At 42.4% G+C, this 27,433-nt stretch overlaps 1 protein-coding gene across 5 annotated transcripts in view; it reads right to left on the bottom strand.

The window, feature by feature from the left end:
• SGCD (sarcoglycan delta) overlaps nucleotides 1–27,433 on the bottom strand; it is a 589,398-nt gene that overhangs the window by 220,894 nt on the left and 341,071 nt on the right. The window contains exon 1 of one of the 5 annotated variants that reach the window (XM_077266423.1): nucleotides 441–593. The exons of the other annotated variants lie outside the window; for them this stretch is intronic. The gene's annotated coding sequence lies outside the window, so the exon portion shown is untranslated. Of the gene's footprint in view, nucleotides 1–440; nucleotides 594–27,433 lie in introns of those variants that run through there. 5 annotated transcript variants of the gene reach the window in all.

Here is a 27,433-nt window from a genome sequence, read left to right as displayed (position 1 = left end):
TAAGTCATGAAAGAATTATTTTAATGGATCCTATATTAGTTCATAGGAGATGGACACCGCTGTCAGCCTCCAGTGGATACGTTAAACAGAACTGAAAAATGCAATGTAAACGGGGCCTTATTACAATACCCCAAAAAAATCTAAACTAAGAAACACAAAAAAACAATACATCATAAAATAATATACGATAAACAACTAGAAATTCTCATACCTCGGACAAGTTAATCAGATCCTCCTAGGTGGGTTTAAGATTAAAATTTGGTAATTGGGAGGTGTAACTATGGCCCGAAGGTTCCTGTCACTTCCATATTGTGAGGCGTTAAAGATCAGCGCTGTCTGTCACTCCGTGAGACCCCAATCCAGGCCATAGACAGTTTGTTTATCCTGGACACCCCCAATTCTGATTTCTAGAAGGCCTTTTCCCTGGATATTCGCCTTACCTTTTAATATCCGGACACAAACAAGCCCCTCGCCAAGAACATAGCAGGAAGAGAAGGGGCTCCACGGCCTTTTCCGTGCCCAGTCCGCCAGGCCTGAGCTCTCAGATGCCTGCACTGTCTCTGTCTCACATTTTCCAGTCACAAACTTGCAGCCAAGACCCTGCCCAGCCCCTAAGAATTTCCTGGACGGCTCTCTACCTCATCTCTATTGAAGGCTTTCGGCCTCACTAGTGCATGGACACACTGCCAGGATCTGAGCGGCTCCCTGCTCACTGAAATATGGTGGGGAACACATGTTTTACATTACTGGGCTTCCTCTTCTTCCTCCTAGATACCCCCAGGGTCTGAGATAATGATACTCCACATAGAAACAAACAGACCAGAAACAAAAGCACAGCCATGCGCCAGACAGCGAGCTCCGGCAACTCTCATTATTAAAGGATATCCGCGCCCGAAATGTGGCAATAATAAAATAATAATTGGTCACGCCTGACCTGCTTTCATTTTTTTTTTTTGCTATTCATATATCACCAACTTATTCTGGAACAGAGCTGACAATCTAATTTCCCTAACTTTATATACATACAAACAGGCGCGTAACGATTGCGGTCGCAGAAGTCGTGTGGGTAAGAGACACGCTGACGTCTCTGCAAACTTCAACTGGATGTGCTTCCTCGGGTGCACATTCACCTTAAGTGTATGGCGGCGAAGAGACAAGCCAATCAGAGGCCAGTAGCTGACGTTAGCGTGACTGGTATGGCAGAGATGTCGCGCGCTTGCACGCTGAAGTCAGCTGCCGACCTCAGAAGAGGACGCCACGTGGCGGGGGAGCGGAGGGAAGGTGAGTAGAATCATTTTGATTGTCTATGCATTAAAGAATAGTGGCAGAACGGGGGTCTTATATATCAGGATGGGGAACATACATACCAGGATAAGGGACATATACACTGGGATGGGGAATATATATACCAGGAACGGGGATATATATACCAGGATGGGGCCGGAAAGGGGGATATATATACCAGAATGGGGCTGGGAAGGGGGATATATATACCAGGATGGGGGATGTATATACCAGAATGGGGACAGAAAGGGGGATATATATACCAGAATGGGGGACATATATACTAGGATGGGCCCAGGATGGGGGACATGAATACCAGAAAGGAGCCCAAGATGGGGGACATTCCTACATAATGGGGGAGGAGGAGCAGCTTGTATGTCCTTATCGGATTTAGAACGCTACAAGGGCCCATACATCTGACCAAAATGCAGCAGGGCACCCCATCAAATCTTGCACTGGGTTTCATCGGACTCTAGCTACGCCACTGAGTACAAATGTCACTTAGATCCTACCCTCGGTCAGAATTAGGATGGATTCAAACAACATTTGTGTTCTCCTTTCTGAGCCTTTAAAAAATGGCAGTCGGATCTGCCGCCAACAGGGCCATTAATTTAATTTAGGGTTTGTGCACATGAGTGCGATTCAAAAAACATAGGATCTCACTTGGACCAATGTTAGTTTATAGGGCCGTGCACATATCTGATTTTTTTCTCGGACAGAGCATGCGCAAGTTTGATCCGATTGGACTGCACTCGGATGACATCCGAGTGTGCTCTAATTTCCACAGACTGAAAGACTGCCTAATTGAACCTTAGTCAGGGGCCTGTCTGAGTCCTGTTTTTTATTGGAATTCATACAGAAGCCCCCGACGGAGTCACAAACACAATGTGAATCCAGTTTTAGAACCAATGACTACAGCGAAGAAATGAAATAATGGTGCTAGCCACACTTTTTTGAAGAAACAGTGCCATCTTTGTCCATTGGCTGTGTCTGGTACTACATTTCAGCTCCCGTAAGATTTAAAGGGGTTGTCTCATGATATTTATAGTATGGGGGTTCAGGTTCTGGCTTTCATTCCCCGGTGAATTGAGGTGTGGCGTCTCTTCCCATTCACTGCTATGGGAGTTCCGAATACAGCGGACGGTATTTGTTCAGCTGTATTTTAACCTCCCATAGCAATGAATGGAGAGAGTCAGTGTATGCGGTGCCACCTCTGCATTCGCTAGTAGGCGCATACCAGCTGAGGGAAGGGAATAGTGAGAGGGTCCCAGAGGTGGGTGGGACACACATTTGAGACATTCTTATGGCAAATACTTTGTTCTCAGTAGGATATGCTATCAATCACTTTATGATTGTTGGAGGCTTCTCGTCTGGGATTTTCACTGATCCTGAAAATAAAGGAGGCACAAAGCTGATTAAGCCACATATTGGTGGCCACCCAGCTGAACCAGGCAGAAACTCTCTTGAAGGGGTTGTCCAGGCTTCATGTTCAATTCTGCAGACTCTTGAATCCTCACTGTGGGCACACTGCACGCTGTCAGGATTCTCTGCTACTGACAATGGGTGAACACATAAATGCAAGTATGTGATTTCCACACATGCGGTCACGTGCAGACTAGACGTGCGCGGCTTTGGTCAATATAGCTGAATTGATCAAGGCCTGACATGTCTATTCGGAATGTGGCCAAAAGAATGCAAATCTCATACTTGCGGTCACATGACCGCTCGCTCCCGGCACCAGAGAATATTGAGAGAGCGCAGTGTGTACACTGTGAGGATTCCCAAGTCTGCAGTCACATAGAATGACTACAGACTTGAACGAGTGGTACCCGTCTTTCATGCCCCTCCACGCTACAAGAAGATGGGGGCTCTACGTCCTTGCAGGCCGCATGATGCCGGTGACTTTGGCTGGCCAGGACCAGATGTTCAATGAGGGAGACCACCACTCAAACAGCCTTTTACTTAACATTAACTTGGTGGGAACTATGTACAATAGATAGCGGGTGCGTAACTTCACAAATGTTTTCTTTACATTACGGAGCATCTTCACACACAGTGGCTCTACTTCTTCCAAGCTTGCTTGTTTCTGCCTCAAGTTCCTCTGTCTGCACTACAGTCTAGTATGGGAGAGTCCTGTCCTCAACCCGTGGTCCCACGTCCTCTTTTCCCCTTTGGAGAGCTAGTTTGCCACTATGGCCCGTTACTTAACTTCTTTGCTTGCTGACACCTTAGAACTCCCATTCAGGGCACTGTGTTCATCTCACTTTCCCTGTTCTGTCTTGACCCGTGGTCACTACCTCTCTGAGTCGCTAACTCAGGGTCGTACTAGGCGTCCTTTCCCAGGACATGCCTCCAGTGCATCACTCAGTCTTTGTCGCTTTTCCTCATCTCTATTCCAGATCTCGTTATCCATTACCACGGTCTCCACTCACTTTGGGGACACCCAACTAATGCGGCTCTGCTGAATACTCAGACCAAAAGTCTGCTCTACCTGCAAGCTAGGTCCTACCCAACTCACTACCAAGAACCCCTCTCTGACCTTCTTACATAGCCCTTCCCTCTCTGGGATAGTCCAAACTCTTAACTCTAGCCATGCCTACTCACTACCTGTTGCTGGGCAGAACACAACTCTATCACATAACAATGTAAAACATTATAATAGATCACATCACATATCAACAAGGGGGAACGTGGGCACAACGTCCATCTTCTTAGACTTCTATCTAGCAGTTTGTGAAAAATAGACAGCACTTGGATAGTGTCTGAGTGCCGTTCAATTTTTTGATGGACCCATAGACTTCCATTGCTGATTTTGATCCGACACTCGGACATATCTCTGAGATTTTGCGCGGACCACACAGTCTACAAAAAAATCGGACATGTGAACAGCTACATAGAGTATTCTACATACGAATTCTCTCCTTGAAAACATGGATAACTCTCGTACGTGAAGAACTGATGTCTGAATGAGGCCTAAGGGTGAGACCACGCTCTGCCCACCGCGTTAGCCAATTGATGATGTATTTTGGTTCACGATCATGCCGTCCCTTGGGATGGGTGGAACCTCAAATGTGCCACCAGCCGAAGCCCATGGCAACACCCTGAAGAAAAAACTTTGCTGTCGATCGATCGCAACCAACAAAAGCTCAGATTTCATTTTGAATTCTGCTCTGGAAAAATAAAAATCTGCACTGTACAGAGAGTTTTTCCTCTCCTGACCTGAGCTTAACGTTTCAGCTCTGGTCAGAAGACCTTTTCGACAGAACAGTTGTTGCGGCGTTGTTTCACGGCCCTATGAAACTGACACAACACTGACGGTATTCCTCATGTTACGGTGGTAGTGACCGTGTTGCTCAGAGCAACCTGCTCTAAAAAAAAATGAAATCTGGAATTTGGTTGCCATTGAAAATATCAATAACAGAATAACTTTTATGGATCGAGGCCACCACTGTTACGGAGCAACAACGTTCTGGTTGCAACCAATGAGAGTTCATCTTCTATCCTGTAACCTGCACTGGAAAAATAATACATGGATTGTGATTGGTTCATACGGAAAACAAGAACCTTTCTTCTCTGCAACAGATATTCGGTGCGGAAAGTACAATTCTGTAATCCAGGGATGCTTTCCGTCAGCTCAGCGAGGCGTTGCTGGGCAATTAGGAAGCAACACGGTCACCTGTCTGATCTTCTGTAGTCTGCCGCTCATTACAGGCAGGGGGGATAAATACCGATGTGCGGGGAAGGCTCTGTGGCTGCTTGACTTTACGTTTTTATGTCCTTCAGGGGAAACGGCTTTTATTCTGAAGTATGTTATGCTACAAACAAGTTTCTTTCATCATCTTATTCCTTAATGAATAGTGCACACTTTCTTAAAGTGACTGTATGATGTAAATAGAAATGGGAGCGGGTGCCCTTTAAACGTGCGCAGACCCTTTTTGTCATCATTTACATTTTGATATAAACAGTTATAATCTTATATATCGCAAATAAAAAGATCCACATGATTTAATGATGATGCTGTGCAACATCGTAAGGCGATGTTCACACAGAGCTTTCTTCTTTGTGGTTTTTCGAGGCATTCCAAAACAACTAATTTTTGATAAATTGCTTTCAGGAAACGATCCTTTTACTAGGGAGGTTTTTTCCTATTACTTTTTATTCTCATGAAGAATTTTTGTCGATTTTTTTTATAAAGTGTTCTCATTCGCAGGTTTTTGATTTGAGGTGTCAAACTTGGAGCAGATTCCAGAAGAAACCTGCCTCAAAGAAGAGTACAAAACACTTAACAGGAAATTGGATTAACTTTGAAAGAATTTCTCGAACGTTTTTTTAAGAAATGTTTTAAGCTCCTCACAAAAACCTCAGTGTGAACATAGTCTAGGGGATCATTGCTTGTTTTGGATCACAACCAGCAGAATGGTAAATGTAGCTCTGGGATTTAAGAAAATGATTAGGCTATATGGACACGGAGTCTTTTAGCTTAGTTTTGGGGCAGAAACTCCAAGTTTTTTAAGAGTTAAGTTTTTAAGGAGGATCTTGAGAATTCCACTCGGTTTCTGCTAAAAAAAATCCTTGAAATATCTTTCAAGGTACACCGTACGGTGGTGTGTTCAGACTGAGTCTTTTTGCTGAGTTTTTGGAGCAAAGACTCTCCAAAATCCTGCTCAAAACTCCTCAAAAACTTGGTATGTCTGCTCAGTGGCTATGTACACACTGTGTCTTCAGAGTTTTTGGAGCAGAACTTCCACGTTTTTGAGTAGTTTTGTACTTTTGATGAGGATTTGAAGAGTTTACTTTGAGTTTCCCCTCAGTTTCTGCTCCAAAACCTCTTCCAAAAGCTCAGTGAGCACAGACCTATGAGTATGTGAACTCTGATTTCTTTGAGGAGTTTTTGGAACAGAAAATGAGCAAAAACACAAAACTTCTCAAAAGGTTGGAAGTTTTTCCTCAGTTTCCACTGCAAAAATTCAACGAAAAAGTTTCAGTGTGCATATACACCTTATCTGAGCACATTCACTCATCACTAATGCACAGCTCACTCACCCATAAGGCTGGTCCTGCCTTAGACCCCATTCACACCAAACATCTAACATATCAAACCAGGTCAGATAAATAAATCATAAACACAAAAACCTATCCGGACATAGTTGGAATCCCTTTTTCATGCACAATGTTTTGATTATTCCCAGTAAACATTTCCAAACACGAAACATCAAGGATGTTCTGGAAGTCAGATAACAAAAATCAGAAAAATATGGAGTCCATATGTTCAGCTATGAATTTCTGAATCTCTGTGATATTCCCTCCGGCTTGATTTATTATTTCATATCTGCAATCTAAAGGGCAACCTGAAGAGAAGCCATACCAAAATGTTACATAATCCTAAAGCAACGATCACCTATTTAGCAAAATTTCAATCTTGGGGAGATCTATGTCCCTCCCATAGATCTTAACAGCTCATTTGCATGCAAGGAAAATGTGGATTTCTCTGGAATAGCACATATCAAGATATCATTTTATCCAGCTTGCTATGATCTACATGCCCGTATAGACGGCTTAGGATGGTTGATCCCATTGATCGATGATGCCCTTTAACAATCTTTCTGTTCTTATCGGTCAGTCAGCGGGGAAACGATCATTATCATAGACGGTGTGATCACAACCATGTCCGGAGGAGAACGCTGTTGAATCCTGTGGCCATTGGTTCTCCATAGGTAAGTCTCTTTTAGGCACATGGCCTACAAGAGGTCAAGAGTGGGTGGAAGATGTCAGGTAGCTCGAGGACACCAAGTCAATGAGTCACCTTGGCCAGGCTGCAACCTACAGGTGGAAGCAAAGTCCCGTTGCTCATGTTGGGTGTGGAGTTATGCATGGGGGGGTGTGATCATATGGAGACAGGCTCAAAGGGGGAATATTAATAAATGAAGACACAATAGGGGCATTTACTAATACATGGAGACACAAAAGGGGCAATTTGTAATGTATTGGGACATTTAAAAATATATAAAGGTAGAGAAGGGCATTATTAATGTATGGAAGTACACATAGGACATTATTAATATATGTAGGCAAAGAGAGAGCATTATAAATATGTGGAGGCACAGAAAGAGAATGATTAAATATATGAAGACATTATTAATATATGTATGCACAAAGGGGTCATTTACTAATACATAGAGACACTAAAGGGGCAATTATTAAGATATAGAGACACAAAGTGGGTATTTATTAATATATTTAGGCACAAAAAGGGGCATTATAAAAAAAATAAAAAGGCAGAGAGGGAACATTATTAATATATGGAGGCACAGAGAGGGGATTATTAATATCCGCAGGCACAAAGGGGCCATTATAAATATACTGGGGTACAAAGGGACCATTTTAGAAACAAAAAGACACAAAGATGGTGTTATGCTAGTCGTCGTTAACGGATAAGCTGCGAGGCAGGACAGTCAAACGTTCCGGGTCAGATACTAAGAGAGCACGTAATAAGCAAAAGGGAAAAGATAAAGGTGACTTTACGTCACGGTCCGAAGTCAGGATACGGATCAGAGCAAAGGGGTTGAACAAGCGGATAGTCAAAACTAGGTCCAAAGTCAGGCAGGAATAAATTAATGAACAGAGCACAGAAAACCAGGCAAATAGCACAACCGATTGAATGCTGTGATTGGCAGAGATCTGGGCTGAGAGCTCGGCGAAGTGCCAAGGAATGAATTCATTAGAAACAGGGAGCACCTGCAAGAAACCCAGCACCTTCCAGTCTAATTGGACGGCTGATCTGCCAATCAAAGTACCAACAGCTCAGCACTCCGCTGCACCAGATTGGATAACTAAGCTATCAACAAACTGACCGCTCAGCACACCCCTGCACCAGATTGGACGACTGAGCTATCAACACACTGACCGCTCAGCACACCCCTGCAACCTATTGGATGACTGAGCTATCACTCACTGTGCCCATGACATGCCGAGGGGAGCAATCATGACAGATGGCTTTTTTAATATTAACAATATATTAAAACACATAGTAAATATATTTGTGCTTTTATTTTTGAGGGATGGGTAACAGGCATAGATACTAGAAGGGACATTCGAGCAACAAGCTGCTAGTGGAAGAGGCCAATGCTAAAAGTTTCCCTGGGGTCTGAAGAACTTTAGTGAAGCTACACAGGTAGTTAACGAATGCCAATCGACTTGGAATTCGTTAATGGGCCAAAATAGACACGTTCTACCAATCTATTACTTGGTACTTTATCAAATTTCCCAATCCAAGGTCTTGAGAGCTGAAGGTAACTCACAATATATGATATAAAACTTTGCCTCATCTTGAAATGACAGAGTCTTAGATTGAGACAGATGTTTGATATCCCTCCAGAATTTAAATTACTAAACGAATTTAGAAGTGTGAGAATTTATCACTAAGTGGGGACGATGTCACATCACCCGAGTCTCCAAAGAACACAAGTCTAAAGAAATGGATTTTCCTTTTATTGTACTGTATTATCCAAGTCATTGCTCGTCAACAAAGTAGCAGAGAACACATTAAACTGACAAAATCCTCTTCCTTTCCTGCCTCAAGTAATTTATAATCATTTCTCATGTAGCAGTGAATATGTAATCGACGATGTCTTTGTCAAGGCAGAAACCACTGTACGAATGAGAGAACATTAGCTCGAGTCTGGAGATGGTCTACACCAGCAAAGCTCCGTCACTTTATAGATGGAACAATACATTTTCAGCATGTATTTTCTCTTTATTCCTCTAATATCAATGTATCTCTGTTCTGAGATCTCAGATTTGGTTGGTAAAAGAATGTATTAGATAAACTGTACTAAGGACTATATGTGCGGGAATCGGGATAGCTGGTAATTAATTACATGCCGACGAGTCGGGATAGTCATAAAGAGTGTTGGACAAGTAATCATCCTTTAAGACATAACCCTACACACAGGGAGTCATGGAGGGTGTTCAAGTGTCTTGGCTACTACTATCAATATATTAATAATGCCCCCTCTGTGTCTATATATATTAATAACGCCCCTTCTGTGCTTCTGTAAATTAATATTGCCCCCTCTCTGCCTACATATGTTAATAATGCCCATTCAGTGCTTCCATAGTTTATTTATGCCCCCTCTATACCTACATATATTACTAATGCCCCCTCTGTGGCTACATTTATTAATAATGCCCCTTTTGCGCCTCCATACCTTAATCATGCCCCCTCTATACCTACATATATTACTAATTCCCCCTCTGCGTCTATATATGTTAATAATGCCCCCATGTGTCTACATAAATTAATAATGGCCCCACCATGGCTTTGTGGGTATTGGAATAACACAAAAAAACTGAGGGGGAAAAAAAGGTAAATTGATAATTTCACACAAACCCCCCAAAATGGGCCGGACAATATCATCGGCACCTTGACAAAATTGTGGGTAAGCAACTTTGTTTCAAGCATGTAATGCTCGTTGAAACTCCACTTTCAGCCATGACTGTATCTTAATAATTCCCCCTGACTATATGTACAGTATATTAATAAGGTTCTCTCTGCCCCTCCATATACTAATAATGCCCACTCTGTGCCTACATATATCAATAATGTTGTTCCCGTGCCACCAAATATTAATAATATCCCCTTACTGTCTTTATATTTTTAAATGCCCCCTTTTGTGCCTCAATGTATTAATAAATGCCCACTATGTGCTCCCATATCTTAATAATTGCCCCCTTTGTGTCTAAAACATTATAGGACCCTATGTATGGTTCCACACGTCTTTTTCACACTGAACACTCTAGTCATGACTCTTCGACCACAAATACCCCTCATCACCTAAACACTGGATAAGTGGAAAGTATGACCATTGCAGATCTGACCTCTGGGATCCCAACCAATCATGAGATTAAGGGTCCCAAAATCCTTTGTGAGTGGAGCAATAAGTGACCATGGGAGAAACATCTGCTGACGTTCCATTCTTGACGCTTGACTGCTATCACCAATTATTGGCCTCAGTGGCCCCGTGACATTCTTATGTTACGAGACCACTGAGGCCAATAATTGGTAGCAGCAGTCAAGTGGCAAGAATGGCACATCATCGGATGTTTCTTTCGTGGTCACTGAGCTAGTGAAGATCACTGGAGCTGTCTTCGTTGGATCTACAAGAGTGACATCAGGTGAGTATGTCTCAGTTTTTCTACGCCATCAATGTCCAGGGTAAATTTTTATTGAGACGGAATAACCCTTTCAATAGTAATATCCCTGGTGAGCTACAGGAGTAACATCCTGTGTTGATAGAGCAATAGTAGCTCGTTTTATGAGCTGCCAACTTTGAAGGTCTACGAGGTCATGACAGATGAATATTAATACGGCAACGCTTCTATGAGTGACGATGCTTCCTTAAACCAAACTAATTTTCCTGAAAATTCATCCATCTGAGATCCTACCAGTTGCTTCTGAGAATTCGATACTGCAGACTAAATTTACATATCGATTTATCTCTCCAGATGAAGAAACGAGCAGCAGATTCTCGTAAGAGCCCAACCATGTTTTTTGAACTGAGCCAAACCACTGTTGTACGGCGTCCATCGAGAAGCCTCTTTTTTATCGTCTCCGCAGTGAAATCTGCAGCCGCTTCGCGGGAGATTAGACGTAGCCTGACAGGGTCAAGGGAATGAAGAAAAGCGCAACTTATAATGCAAGTCCCTCGTCTGACATTAATTACTGAAGACCACAGGAACATGGGATAGAAAAGGATGGTGCGGTAAAAAGCGAAATAAGTAGGAGCAAGTGAATCCATTAGAGACTCCTGATAAGCCTATCACTATCTTACAGCATGCCGCTATCGTCTGCATGCACTGTTCTCTACAAGGTAGAACAATACTGGTGCTGTTGGAATTTGGGCCAGGAGAGCTTAAGCTCTAATTTCTAAATATAAAGCTCAAAAACTGAGAAAAATAAACTTTGGTTAACTCTTTTATTACAAGAAACGCATTTCAAGGCAAGACAAAGCAAAGTATTATCCCTGGGCATCTGTCGACAGAACAAATATGTCTGAAAGTGGCCACAAATTCCTGTTGGAATAGTTTCAGAAGGTCTTGTCGACAAGTTGTCACCCTTGGTGATATTAGCAGATGGTACCCAGTATGAAATAAAATCCAGAAAATATGTATAAAAAAGTCTTTGTTTTCGTGTTAGACTACTGTTAAGACAAAACATTTTCAAAAAAGATATTTTTTTTACATTTACAACATTTTTGAATGTAATCAAAGATGTTATTTTGCGTTCCCATATCCAACCTCTGGTCCGGTCCGGTGTTCCAGCCGGACTCCACTCCCGCGATCAGCCGCAGCAGTAGAGTGCAGTTGTATTTGAACCAAAGGCATTAATAACGTACTAAAACATTTTTTTAAGAACTTTATGGCCATTAACTTGAAGAAATATGGATAGGAACAGAAGTGCACAAAATAGGGCAATACTTTAGGATAAAAAGGGTGTCTAAGGGGTAGTAGCGCTCACTTGGAGGTGTTGTGTCAAGAAGCTTGAAGTATTCCAGATGGATATTTATCAGAGAGGAAGGTGTCTCTATAGGCGGGGTAAGCTGAGGAGATGGAGCCCTGGGGTTCAAAATACGTTTTTTTTCTATTTATGACCAACGCGTTTCGGCTTTTTATTTACCTTGAAAAAGGTATCGGTCCGGCACTGAAACATGTTGGTTATCAATATAATACCTATTTTCAGCCTTCATCTACGGAGCTCAGCCTGCCTATCGTGACAATTCAAACTGTGGTTCAGTTGCCATTAAGTTAACATGATATTGCCATATTTTGGGGCAGTCCATCATAGGGCAGCCATATAGTCTTGGGCCTGGTGTTAACGGATCTTTTAAGTCACGTCAATAGCGGAGTATGGCACCCTGTGGTAAACTTTTAAAATAAAACTGATAAATGAAAACCTCTTTTGGGCTGACTTACGCCGGTCTGAATTACACAAAATGGCATCTTTTTTTATGTATCTGACAACTTATGAATCCATTCATATAGCCTGCATCCCTCCCCGAAGCGTGCACAGGACTGTTAACTCAGTGGATACTTGGCTACCGCTTTGGAGCAATGGTGCGAAAAGGTGGCGGTTAATTATGGATGACAACCAGATGTTAAATGAAGGGGCAAACCAGGACAACATACTGTAGGAACTTCATTTACGCGACAGATGATGAGGAAGGACCTTGTTGTGGTGGTGTGCTTCCACCTTGTCATCTCTAGCGTAAGCAAAAGGCAATGAGATCTGGAGTCAAACCATTTCTATAATTTAGCAAAATAGAAAAAGTCTAGCCATCAGTTTTGAAACATTCCTTCCTCGCTTAAGACTCACTTTGCATGGTGGGGCTGCTGGAAGGTAGAGAAGGTGCCCACACTCCTCTTGAAGATCATATGGTTATCTAATGAATTGCTATGGTTTTAATATTGTTTTGTTAGGTTTGTGTTTTGCAATAGTGGGTTAGCTGTAGACGGGGTTAACTACTGGGACCAGCCCAGGATGGGAAAAGCTACATGGGCACAAGGAAATGCAGTTTCCTGTTGTTAGGCAGATAGGGAGAGTATTGCAAAGTAAAAGGACCTATGGTCTTGATATAGAAGACCTGTATTGAAACGGGCGTTTGTGTGCGAAGGGGGAGACCATATATCGGATAGCACGTTCTGAAGAAAACAAGGATTAAGGATCTCTTATCTCAGGCAAGAGGGCCTTCAGCAAATGTTCGTCTATACTAGATATGAAGCTAGAGTGTAGCCAGACCTGAGGGTCATAGAGGAGAACATGGGACGGATGGCAGCATGTGGTCTTCAGAGGCCTATTGCCAAGGAACAGAGGCAAACACACAGCCAGAATCCCCATTTTCCCTTAGTGTGGTAGGACGCAGAGTGTGCACACTTCGGCCATGAATGCCTCCCCACCCGTTACACTGCCACCCACCAGCAGACATTACGAGGCAAGATAATCTGATGATTAGACTACAAATCTATGTATGCACATCACCACATATGGATGTGACTTTATTACTTAGTTGGGGAGGGGGATCACACTTAAGCCAATCTTATGCCTGGGATAAGTCATCTGCAATGGATCATTTGCTTTTGTACTTTGCACTGTTTTCGAGTTACACGTTGTTTTATTCTCCATTCACAGCTAAATTTAGGTATCTGCAGGTTCCCTATTACCAGCGTTAAGTGCAATGTGGGAGCTCAAATTAGTTTCACAAAGGCAAACTATTAGGTCATATTGTACATGGATACGTGACCCAAGGAAGGGGTTGGTGCCATTACTGATCTGAATTTAGAAGGAGCCCTGGTTTGCCGCCCTGAAGGACTTTAATTGATTGCTGTTCTAAAACATGACTTTACGTAGTTAGTAGTCATCAGCAAATGTCTTCGGATAAGGTGTTATCCGAGCATGCTTGGGTGCTACCTGAGTGATTTCGGCATGCTCGAATAATACATTCGAGTCCCAGCGGCTGCATGTCTCGCGGCTGTTCGACAGCCACAACACAGGCAGGGATTGCCTAACAAACAGGAAATGCCCCCACATGTGGTTATGCCGTAAATGTCTATTGTGAGACAACCCTCATAATCTAATTTCTAGCCAAGTTATAGTAAATCTGATGGTCCATCCTGCCCATCCACTACTTTGGCAACTTTTAAAAAGTAGCCACGGAAGCTCAAAACCACCAAAAGTTGCACATTTTTACCCACCAAAACGTACTAGTTTTTCACTCCAAAACTCTTGCGTACATCCGTTAATTCCACCGAAAGTCCACCACTTACGTCTGGCTTCCCACACCACTGGCAAACAGTTGAAGAGCTATCGGCCATACATATCCCCAAGAACTGCCACTATGGGAGAAGTAGCTTTACATGTAATCAGGAGAAAGTTGTCATTGTACCCAGACCCTGGTGCTGTCACGATACCCGGGTATTAATGCTGCAAGGGAAACTGCACCCAGCAGCAACGGAGCTGGACCAGACACCGGGTAACTAACATGATCACCAACGGGACCTTACACATGAGACAGAGTGATCAGGTAAAGCAACAGGACCTTAGACCATGTGACAGAGTGGGAGGCGGTCAGGGGGCAAAGCCAGATGCCAGGAAATAGAGAAGGGACAAGCATAAAAGAATAGTGAAACAAGCAGAGGTCGTAGCCAGGAGATTACAAGATACCAAACAGGGAGAGTCAGGGAATAGTCAGAAGCCAAGCCAGAAGTCAGTTATCCAGGAAAACGTATAAAGCACGTGACAGCAAGACACTATGCAATCCAGCACACACTTCAGAGGTCAAGCATACAGACTGCAGAAAACCTATAGCTGACAAGGATACAAGGTTAGGAGCGAATATAAATAGCCCTCCCATCTTGAAAGAGCGGCTAACAACATTAACCCTGAGAGAACAGGACATTATCCTTGTCCTAACCATGACAGGAGCCTACTGTAGTTCAGCCCAAAAGGTCAATTTGGCCATATGAAAAGACTATTAATATTATACATATCTGATCATATCTCCATTGCGTAATCTCCCCTGCCACCCAATCAATGGCACGATTGTGGAGTTGCAGCCAGAGCATTCCCAGTACCAGTCCTGCAGGCAGATTATTCAATACAAAAGAACTGAATTGCTCCACGTGAGTGGAACCCACATTCAGAGAAAAAAACATCAGTTTTTAAATAAATTCCATCCCGGGTAAGAGGGGACGAATCAACAGCCACAATTTTAACAGGGTTTTTTAGCCTAACTGTCCCTATCTTATTACGAGTCACAACTTGAGCATTAATCAAATTGAACCGCAGTCAACAAAAGCGGTGGTCACCACAGGACCGCCAGCAAGTTCCAATTCCACCTGGAGCACAAGTTTTGTAAGCGAGAAAAAATGTACCTGGGAGTCTGGACAACCTCCTCGATTGTTGCCCAGACTCTGTCGTTTCTCAGATAGTTTCACAGAAGAAGGGGGCAGGATGGACAGTTCCTTTTCCAATGTCCAGAGGCTCCACAGTAAAAACACAGTTGATTGTCTCTGCGGTGTCTTCTCTCTCTCTCAGAGACCGAGACTGACCCAATCTCCATGGGCTCAGATACAGGTGCAGCGTCACATAATTTAGAGAATAAGGAAGTCTCCTGTTGCATCATTCCTCTAGCACGGAGTCTCCGGTTCATTCAAACTGCCTGTTATGGCGTCCTCCAGGGTATCAGGAGGAGGATGAAGTGCCAGAGCATCCTTCAGACGGTCAGACTGACCCATGCGGAACAACCCCCTCAAGGCTGCATCATTCCAAGAAACTTCAGCTGACCAGCGCCTAAACTCTGAGCAGAACCATTCAGCTGAGTGCTTCCCCTGTGTCACACTCATCACCATATCCTCTGCCAGACACACTCTATCAGGCTCATCATAAATGTGCCCCAGAGACTCAAAGAACAGGTTCACAGACATACGTTCAGGAGCAGAGGAAGAGAGAGAAGGCCCATGCCTGCGGGGACCCCTTAATAAAGACATAACTACCCCCACCCTCTGCCTTTCATTTCCAGAGGCCCGGGGACACAACTCAAAAAACAACTTACATCCCTCCTTAAAGACCCTGAACAAATTTTTATCCCCAGAAAAAGTGTTGGTAATTTTACCGGCGGTTCGGGGTCCGCTAAGGATACATCAGAGGGGCTCGCAAAAGCTGGGAGAGCTCATTAACCTGTCCCGTGAGATCCTGTACCAGGTCCATGGCATACAAACACCCCCCCACACACAGGGAGAAAAACTATCAGGTCAGCGATAATGTCACGCTACCTGGGTATTAATGCTGCAGGGGAAACTGCACCCAGCAGCAATGGAGTTGCACCAGACACCGGGTAACTAACCACATGAGATAGAGTGATCAGGTAAAGCAACAGGACCTTAGACCATGTGATAGAGTGGGAGGCAGTCAGGGATGGAGCCAAACGCCGGGAAACAGAAGGGACAAACATAAAAGAATAGTGAAACAAGCAGAGGTCATAGCCAGGAGATTACAAGATACCAACAGGGAGAGTCAGGGAATAGTCAGAAGCAAAGCCAGAAGTCAGTTATCCAGGAAAACGAATAAAGCAGGTGACAGCAAGACAATATGCAAGCCAGCACACACTTCCGACGTCAAGCATACAGACTGCAGAAAACCTATAGTTGACAAGGATACCAGGTTAGGAGCGAATATAAATAGCCCTCCCATCTTGAAAGAGAGGCTAACATTAACCCTGAGAGAACAGGACATTAACCTTGTCCTAACCATGACAGGAGCCTACTGTAGTTCAGCCCAAAAGGTCAATTTGGCCATATGAAAAGACTATTAATATTAAACATATCTGATTGTTGAGACCCCAATGGAGATTGGGACTCACAAGCTTCAAATTACACCATTGCATGCAACTAGATTGTTCGGCCTTAGGTTACAAGTAGATGCAGTCACTCTACGTAACTACGACTTATTAATCTTCACTCCTGTGCTCTGAGGATTTTCCTATGCTGGCAAATTGCATACATGGGGTCACATCCCAACTAGATGTCCACGGCATCACTCTTTGCAAGTGAATTGATCGAAACTGGACACGTCTTGTCGGAATGTAGCCAGAAGTGTGCAAATCTCCCGGTACCGACATAGGAGAATCCTAACAGTGCGCACTGTAAGGAATCACAAGTCTGCAATCACATAGAGTGACTGCAGACTTGTATCCCAAGGCTGGACAAGTCCTTTAATTAAAGAGACAGCCTTAGTCAGCAAGAGCTGCGAATTTCCAAACTGACTCATAGACGAACGTACTTGGTGATGGATTCTGACACTTTGTCACCTATATACCCTGATGGTTTTTATTTCTGAAAGACCCAGCAAGACTGGCGATTGGGTTCCCTAATGAAATAGTTAATTTCTAGCTGTCTCTTCAGACTACAGCGAGTGGCACAGTAACCCACACACACACCAGAGCCAGTCCTGTGCAGTCGTCTGTCTCTTGTGGTTACTCACTCGCTGTTACAGATAGCGCTAAGGGAGAAAGTGGTCCACAGACTGACATCATGTCGCAATCAGCATGCAAGATGTGCTGTCAGAGGAGAGGACGTCGCAGAATGAGCCGTGTCCCCGCCTGACTCCAGTGTGTCTACCTGCTGTCACTAATGCAAAAAGCCCAATCTCTGCCTTTTCTTAGTCAGTGTTTTGGACGCATTACATATATTTAATGTGACAAAGGCTGCACTAACAAGTGTAGTCTGTTCCGCTACAATCACAATACCAACTCACACAGTGAATCCGCAGGTCTGATGTGCATTCAGCGCTCTGTGATTTATAGACGTTTGTCAGGTTATGGAACAAAACTTGTTCTTTTTTTTTTCTTTCTTCGTTATGTTTTTCTTTCTTTTTTTAAGACATCTAAGTGAATCAAGAACTTACAACAATACCTATTGGGAGATAAAATACAGTACAACATGAAAATTGTTTGCCTCCTTGGAGACGTGGTCAAGTTTTGCGGTTTTGTATTTTCGAGCAAAATGCAGTAATACACAAGAGAACTCGAGTAAATACATAACATAGTTCCTGAATTACTTCGAAGTTACATAACTCAAAGTTACTCATCAGGTCAACTCTTCTATGCAATTGGAGATCAGCTGATTGCATCAAGTCTCTTTACGAAGGCTATGAGTTTGGATGGGTCCATCAGAACAAAAGTAGCTCTTTATGGCTTCTTGCTTTAGCGCGAAGACCTAGGACTTAAAGAGTAATTATGATTTAATTGTACTTTGTAAAACTTGACATGTCATAGTTAGATGTCAGACGTTTTGATTTGTGGTGGTACCAATGCTAAAACCCCCACTGACCACTACAACAAATGGGAAGAATCACTTGGTCACATGCTGTGTTCTTTTGGCTCTTCTTGAGTAGATGAGTTCATAAACATCCTTCAAACTTTTCTTCAGCTAATACCACCTCTCTTAGGAGAGTTAAAACGATAATGCCCTCAACTGAGCAATTTTCCCCCATTTTTTTTCAGCAATTGGTGAAGGTCTAATCACCAAGTTCTCCGCCATTCTAAACTTCTGATGACATGTCAAGTTGTCTACTTTAATCTTTAGTTCCAATTGTTGATTGATTCCCAAGGTTCTGTGCATCCATCAAACCACAAATAAAGCCTAAATCTTCAAAAGGAGAAGACTTGGATCACTCATGAAAACCTTCTAGGATATCCAACCAGAATTAATCTGGATATACCGCAACGGTTTATCAATGCAACGACAATAAACCAAAAGGAACCTTGAAAAGTCTACAAGTCTTCTAAGGTTTAAAGAAAAGTGAGTGGTTAAAAAGAAATCAAAGTCAACAAAAATGGGCTCTGTAGAAGACTAGCAAGGTGGAAACCTCTTATGTTTCGAAAGTAACATCAATACTTTTCCCACAGTTGAATGAAAAAGCAGTTCTCTGATTTCCAGTCCTTGATTTTACTCTTTTGTGGACAAACGTTTTGGGCCAACATAGGCAAAGGAGAATAGTGAAAGAGTCAAGGTATTTTATTGTGTCAGGGTCTGAACAACTTACAACTAAATAAAGCGTAAAGCTCACATCCAAATTGCTGAGGAGAAGCAAGTTTTGGATCGGCCTAGACGTGAGGTAGGAATACACACCAGCCGATCAGGTCTCCAAGTGTCTGAATTTGTTAGGCTTGTCTGGTGAAGAGGATCTTCTAAGTCTCAGGTGGGCATGATAAAGCTAGCTGGAAGGCACGTGGTAAGCAAGGATTGGCACACACAGGACTCTCAGGAACAACAAGACAGATAAAGTGGAACCCAGAAGGGATGCAAACAAGTGAAAGCACATTATTATGTACAGAAGGTGGAGCACACTAAGCATAGAAGTCTAGAGTCTAACTCCCAATACAAAAGTGTATCTCTTAATGGGCCTTAAATAGGTTTAAGGAAATAATGTAATTGACCCTCATAGGGCGACTTGCAAAACCCAACGTGGAGTACAACAGGGGGCAGCGGGCTCAGGGGAAGGAAGCGGAGCGTGGGATACCCAGAACAGGAGAGTAACAGAATAGTTTTCTCAAGCAGAAAGTTACAGTTTCCCATCAATTTTGTATTGCTCTTTACAAGATTTGGTGAGATACTTGATTTGGATACAGATCAGGTTGATGGACCCTCTGTGTTGTCCAGATGCCCTAATAAAAAATATGAAAAATCCAACTACAGTTGAGTGTTCTGTAAAAATAAGTACAAAAAAGTATTTCTCCGTCCATCTAATGTTCCCCCGTGCTGGAGAAAAGGTGGGGAGCGCAATCCCGCAGATTCTATGCACAGTGGGAAACTGAAACTGTTTCTGTTCCACCAATGTAGACAGAGCAGTAGCTGGGGTCACACTTCACAATCTTCTCCAGCATTTTACACAATCTTGGCAGCTTCCATACATACTGCAGAACATGCAGTGGGTATCACACATGCTTAGGGACATGCAAAATATTAAAATAGACAATCAAGGAGTTTTCCATGCAAACATGCCACAAGGACAGGTGTTCTCAAAGAATATAGTAATATATACAAAGTAAAACTAAACACCTCAAATAGAGTGGGGCAGATGCAACTTAGTACCCCGAATTAGCTAATGTGAACTACGTTAGTTTCAAGGTTTTCCCTCGAAAAGACATTCATCAATTATTCACAGGATAGGTGCTAGGGTCCCGCCTCTGAGGAACACTTGAATGACAGCTCTACTCCATTCAATCCTAGTAGTAAGGAGGAATGGATGATCGAGATCCCTGTGACTGGTGGGGTTCCAGTATATATGATGAGTGTCTTTCATGTGAAAACCGCTTTGAATTGCCTTCCTTCTTTCTAGTAAGTCAGAAGAAGCAAGGAAATTAATTATAAAATCTTGGAAAAAGCTCCAAAAAAGATATTATACCTATAAAAAAAAAAGAATTTATAAAAATATGTGCATTGGTGCCTTAATCTATAAAATCTATAATCTTAATCTATAAAATTTTACATGGTGAGCATAGGCACTATTCTAACTTGCTTTGTATTTTTTGTTTAAAATAGACACTAAGATCTTATCCCTGGCCTTAGAGATACCATCGACATCTGACAGATTCCAATGACTTAGGGTATGTGAACACAAAGCTTTTTAGGAGTCTTTTGGGTTAGATTTACTCCAAAAGATGTTTGAAAAGTCCCTAAAAAAACTTGAAAGACTTCTGTAAAACCACTGTGAACCATATATTCAGTCTTTTGAGTGTTTTTCCTTCCTCTTCAGGTGTTGAAAAATGCTTATTTGGAGAAAAGAACCTGCAGCTAATTTATGTAAAGTGTCTCCTCATGGGAAACTCTTCAATATAGACACTGTCCATTCAAAAAGCTGCATAAAACACTTTTAGGAAAAATAAAAACAATACAAAGACTCTTCAACGCTGGGTGCACTCAGAGTTTTTCAAGGACTTTTTCGAACAGAAACAGTGAAAACACTCCAAGACCTCATCCAACTCTCAAAACTCTTCAAAAACGTTGAGTTTCCACGTAGTTTCTTCTCCAAAAACTCAACAAAAAGACTCCTAGAGAAGTAGAGTTTCCTGAAACAGTTTTCACTAGAAAACTAATTTTGGACTGTTTAATTGTTTGATCCGGGTCACAACACTGTATACAGTTACATTTTTGGTGACTGCGTGTGACCAGTATGTTAAACCATTTATTGGGTTAGGGGTAAGGTTTTTTTTGTTTTTTTGTATTGTTTGCATTAGGTTTTATGAAAAACTCTTTTTTTTTTTAACACCATAAAATTCTACATTCACGATGTGAGAAGAAAAGAAAAAGTTTTGTTGCTTACAGACAAAGCCATAAGTCTAAAATAAAGTAACAGAGGAGTTTTCGAAGGGCAGGATGTACACATCTACACGTACGGGATGACAACTAGGAATATATATAATGGATGCACGGAATGAAATGATACTGTTATAAAATACTTTTTAGCACTGACTGCCGTTCCTTATTCCAGTAGAAGGCACCTTGCCTCGGCATTTAGATTAATGTATGCTATATCTCATTCAATGTCACGTAGAGGACACTGGAAATGATGTTCCAGAGAGAAGCATGTCCAAATTGTTCTTGCTGCTGAGGTTTTTTTTTACATAGTTCACAATTAACCTTGTAATTTAACAAACCAAAATCTAGCACAGTCGGGCAATGCTCATGGCCAATCTCCACCGCACAGGCCACCCCTGAGGCCATCAAGCTCTACTGTGCAGTGCCAATGCCAATCAAGGAGTTTTCCATGCAAACATGCCACAAGGACAGGTGTGCTCTAAGAATATAGTAATATATACAAAGTAAACTAAACACCCCAAATAGAGTGGGGCTGATGCAACTTAGTACCCTGAATTAGCTAATGCGAACTACGTTCATTTTGAGGTTTTCCTGCTAAAGACATTTATCAATTATCCACAGGGTCCCGCCTCTGAGGAACACTTTAACGACAGCTCTAATCCAATCAATCCTAGTAGTTAGGAGTAATGGATGATCGAGATCCCTGTGACTGGTGGGGTTCCAGTATATATGATGAGTGTCTTTCATGTGAAAACCTCTTTGACTTGTCTCCCTTCTTTCTAGTAAGTCAGAAGGAGGAAGGAAATGAATTATAAAATCTTGGAAAAAAGCCCCAAAAAGATATTATACCCATAAAAAGAGAACATATAGAAAATATAAGTTTCTGGGTTAGGTCACCTTGAGGTTAGTCACTGTATATGTTCTCAAGTTTGATTTTTAAGGGGCATTTACACTGCAAGACAATCATGAAGAGTGAACAAGCTGACGATCATCCGTTGAACAAGTAAAATGACCGATCACTGGGTAAAATTATATTTTCTGCAGCACATTAAGTCATTTTTCTCAGCAGCCCTTCATCTTGTGTAAGCAGGACTCTCACTGCCGAGAACAATGGTAATCTATGTGCACTGAGTGATCTAGTATAGACCGCTCAGAGCATCGTTTACTTTGGTCTCATTTAAACGATCGTTGATTGGTCAAAGTTTACCGATTGGCAGTCGTATCGTGCCACCAGTCGGTTTGTGGAAACAGACCTTTACGCTCCAGTGGTGGACATTTGGAAAAGATCAGAAGATCTGCACAGCTCTATCAACCAACCAAGGATTTTGTTCCTGTTCCTGAGAAATGATCCCTTCTATCTGATATGTAAATCTTGTTTTCGCCAAAGGGGTGTGATCCTCATGAAGACACCCAGAGAAAAGAGTTGAAGATCACACCCACTCTTGACAAAGACTTAGATTTACATACAGGGAAGAGAAGGCCATATCTCAGGAATGGAGATGAGCAGGAACAAAAGAAAAACAACTCCACATTCAGGAGAACAGCAGAAATTACACCAGGTTAATTTATTTTTTCATATTTATGGCAAGCAAGAGTTCCTCTTTAGGTTCCCCACTAGAATTAACTTAAAAGTTTAGTCTTTCCTTCTCCTTGTTGGATAACAATCCTTCTAGATCCATCACCATTGTCCTATCCAATCATGCATTGTCTCAAACTGCATTCCTCGAGGGCAGCAAACAGGTCATGTTTTCAGGATTTCCTTGTACTGCTCAGGTGATAATTTAATTACCTATACACATAATGAGTTTGTGATTAAATTATCACCTGTGCAGTACAAGGAAATCCTGAAAACATGACCTGTTTGCAGCCCTCGAGGAATGCAGTTTGAGACCTCTGTCCTAGATCCTTCAAGACCCAACACTAGCCAAAATAACTGGCCTCAGTTCTGAAAGTTTTATAGCTCAAAAACACTGTCTTACGACAACCATATACTGACTTTGGCTTGGAGGGTGCAGGGCCAACAACATTAAAAACGTTTGGATATTTTTGTGATATTACAAACTTTTGGCAAAACTTTTTGAAGAAGCAATTTTTAATTTAGATTTATAATTACTGATTGCATACACCTACAAAAGTTCCCTGTGGTGGATTACTATTCGGAATGTGTGGTGCTACGACTGCAATGTATTTGGGGTACGAGACAAATGAAATCTGGCAGCCTGTCTCTTTGCCCTGTAGACGTCAAAACTGCTTCCAGACATTGATTGAATAATGCAAAAAAAAATTCACGACACAGCCCTGAGATGTCTCCGCATTTTCCTGAACTCTGCAGACCTTGTCAATCATACACAGGTATAGACATGGAAAAGGTTAAGCTCTGACCTGCCAACAAGACTTACACTTATATTCTACATAGACAATCCTCAACGAAAACTGCCAATACAATGTCTCAAACAGGGCATCTCAGTAGATGTTAACGCTGAAGTTTGTACGATAAAACTGTCTCCTCCAAACAACCACCCAAGAAGTCCATCACTGATTGTCAGTTCCTGTTCCCAGGAGATATGACCGTGAGAAGGGAGCTTATTGTGATGGACAAGAAGCCTCCTGAGATAGCACCACATTTCCTAGCCCAGGGGAAGATCATTCCCCACAGATCCATCTATCTCTTGTTTCTGTAAATCTCCAATGCCGCAAGATTTGAAGATCTTCATGAATAGCATGAAAGTTGGTCATATTTTTGAGGGTAAAAACAAGAGAACACGTAAACTATTTTTTTTACAAGCACTGAGACATGAATTGGAATATCGGCCAAATCAGAGCCCTCTAGTTATCTTTAGCTAATATCCATAGTCATGTCTTCTGACCGAAGACTCTGTAGATGTTCTATTGAGATCATCCTTTGTTTCCGTGATTGGAACCCAATGATCAAAACTTTTTACCAACTTTTCTAAAAGTACAGATACCCTTTAAAAGAGTTTTCTGGTAAATAAAAAAAAAAAATGGCATTAATATCATTTCTGACCAGAAAACTCTCTGAAAGAGTAACTGCTCTTATAGAAAAATGTGACATTGATGCATTAATGCAACTGCTGATATTACAAACATTGCCAGAACAGGAGAAGAACACTGAGCAGACCGGTCGGCACGCGACCAGAAGAACAGAAATCTATAGCTGATCTGTCGGAACGTCGGAAGCTGACGTAAAAAGTTTACTTACTATTAGCATTCTGCATAGTGCAGTAGATGGATTAAGGCTATGTTCAAACATTGCGTTTTTGCTGCTGTTTTTTCTTCTGCAGGCAAAAGAAACTGCTTACAAAAAGCAGGTTTTGCTGTGGGTTTTTTTTGCTGCTTTTTTTCTGCGTATTTCAGGATCCCAAAGTTCGGCCTTGCTTCCACAGAAGCATGAACAAAGCAAGGTGTCAGGCCAACAATGCAAGACATTGTTGGGAAAAAAAGATTTTTATGTCTGAAAAAACAGTGACTATTCTGAACAATAAAGGTCACATGAGCTCATGAAAAAATACACAATTACAAATGTAACAGCGGTCGGGAATAGCTTACCTAATAGTTTACCAATTGGTCGAGAAAAGTTTACCTAAAACATTGGTAGAACATTGAGTTTGTAGGACACTGTTTACTTTCACACTTTGGTCGGCCTGTGAGTTGATCAGGTATTGTTCAATTTCACACTTTGGTCGGCCAATGTTTACTTTATCTCATATGATTAATTTAGTTAAACTGTGCTAATCCTGACTGCCATTCTCAGGTGAAGAGATGAAGACATTATGGCTTAAACGTGGGAAAATCACAAAAATAAATGGATTTCACAAACTGCTGCACTTGCTTTTTGTCTCTAAAAATGCCGCAAAACCTGATACCTGTGTTTTTTTGCTGCATTTTTGCACTTACTCATTTTTTTCTATGGATGAAAAAACGCTGCCAAAATGCTGAAAGAAGTGACATGCTACAGTTGTAAAAACGCAGCTGTTTTCCAATTAGGAAAAAAAAACACAACGTGTGTGCATGAGATTTCTGAAGTCTCAAGCTTTGCTGGTACAGTAAAAAGCAGCTTAAAATTTGCAGAAAAAAAAATGAGCAAAAACACAACGTGTGAACATAAAATAAAGGTTTATTCCCAAAATATTAATAGGATATAGATAACTGTCTGCCCCCCTGCGATCCCAAGAATGTGGCTCTGGAACCTGGATACCAGATCCTTCAGAGCTCCATCCTGAGTGGAGTGGATATGCGTATGCTTAAGTAAATGGAACTAATGTCGAGCATGCGCATCTCCACTCTATTCAAGACAAGCATATGCAGAGCCAAGTTCCTGGGTTCCAAAGCCCCATTCTCGGAATCATTGGGTTCTCAGCAGTTGGACCCAAAGCAATTAGTAATTTATTCTATGGCCATCTTCCCACGTTCAGTATTTGGTCAGTATTTTGTATCAGTATATATAAGCCAAAACCAGGAGTGGAACAATTAGAGGAAAAGTATAATAGAAACCCGTCACCACTTCTGTATTCATCACCCACTCCTGGTTTTGGCTTACAAATACAAACCAAATACTAAACGTGTGAACGTGGCCTATATCCTACTATCTGAGGCCGGTTTCACACGTCAGTGGCTCCGGTACGTGAGGTGACAGTTTCCTCACGTACCGGAGCCACTGACACACGTAGACACATTGAAATCAATGCATCTGTGCAGATGTCATTGATTTTTTGCGGACCGTGTCTCCGTGTGCCAAACACGGAGACATGTCAGTGTTCGTGGGAGCGCACGTATTACACGGACCCATTAGAGTCAATGGGTCCGTGTAAAACACGTACCGCACACGGACGTTGTCCGTGTGCAGTCCGTGTGCCGTGCAGGAGACAGCGCTACAGTAAGCGCTGTCCCCCCCACATGGTGCTGAAGCCACCATTCATATCTTCTCTGCAGCAGCGTTTGCTGTAGAGAAGATATGAATAATCCTTTTTTTGTTTTGTTTCTCGTGTTTAACATAAAGATCCATGTCCCCACCCCCTCCCACCCCCTGTGCGCCTGCCCGCTGTTATTAAAATACTCACCCGCCTCCCTCGCAGTGTCCTGTCCTGGCCGCACCTTCTACTGTATGAGCGGTCACGTGGGGCCGCCGATTACAGTCATGAATATGCGGATCCACCTCCCATAGGGGTGGAGCTGCATATTCATTTGTGTAATAGGCGGCCCCACGTGACCGCATCAGAGGCATCAGAATAATGTAGAGCATGTGTATCTAGAATTATGGTGTTGTCATCTCGAAGGCCAGAATTTAAGAGTTAAGGTGGCCAGCTGATTCTGTTCATGTGTTATGGGATAGCGAGAGGGAAGTAGGCCGTCGTCAGACACCTCTGGAGATGGCTTCACTCCCTTGACAACAAATGACTAGGCATGTTCAAATTCAATAGGCCTTATCCTTTATTTAACCAATATAGGCCAAACGAATGTAGGTAGAACATCAACTACACATAACATGGTGGTCCAGTCTTGACCAAATTGTAGGGCTTGTCAAACCTTTGGGCTAACATACACGTTAGAAAGCTTTCTCCCGATGTCACACTGTGACAGTCTTTGGTAAGGAAGAGGGGCCTCAAACTGTCCCTGGAACTGGCACCCTAACTATTTCTGTCCCGGGGGTACTCTTGAAGGTAGAGAGGCCCGAGTCTCCGAATATACTCCTGTTAAGCCCTGATCTGTCCCCTCCCCCATCCACATTAGGCCTGGGACAGAAATGTAAGGTAAACAAGACACAAAGACAAAACAGGGATAATAGAAAACCTCTATCACGCAAAAAAGCACTAACCAACAATAGGGAGGAGGATAGGGACGGGGAAGAATAAACTAAATGGGAACAGGGATCAGGAGATAAACACATACATACTACAGCAAACCACAGAACACTACTACAACTCTACTCCACTCTAACCACTTAGATTTAGCACACAGCACAGGAAGACAAATCTTTCACCAGCAGGGACAAGAAGGTCTAACCAGTTTTTATAGGAAGAGGTAATGACCAGTTCAGAAGCAGCTGAAATGGAGCTGCATGTTTTATACCAGCATAGAAAGGGTCGTTAGCCTCTTCAGCATTAAATCAATTTAATATGGAACACAAAGCAAACGATCTCTTAATAAGACCTGCGATTCATTACCCAACGTGACCGTCTAACTCCAGGTCTTCCTTGGGGACGTGACACCCGACTCCTACATCCACTCAGCCAAGCGCTCTTAATGTTCTCTATGATAG

The sequence above is a fragment of the Ranitomeya variabilis genome, chromosome 5, assembly GCF_051348905.1.
Source record: "Ranitomeya variabilis isolate aRanVar5 chromosome 5, aRanVar5.hap1, whole genome shotgun sequence".
Classification (NCBI taxonomy): domain Eukaryota; kingdom Metazoa; phylum Chordata; class Amphibia; order Anura; family Dendrobatidae; genus Ranitomeya; species Ranitomeya variabilis.
This window is presented reverse-complemented; position numbering and strand designations above follow the sequence as displayed.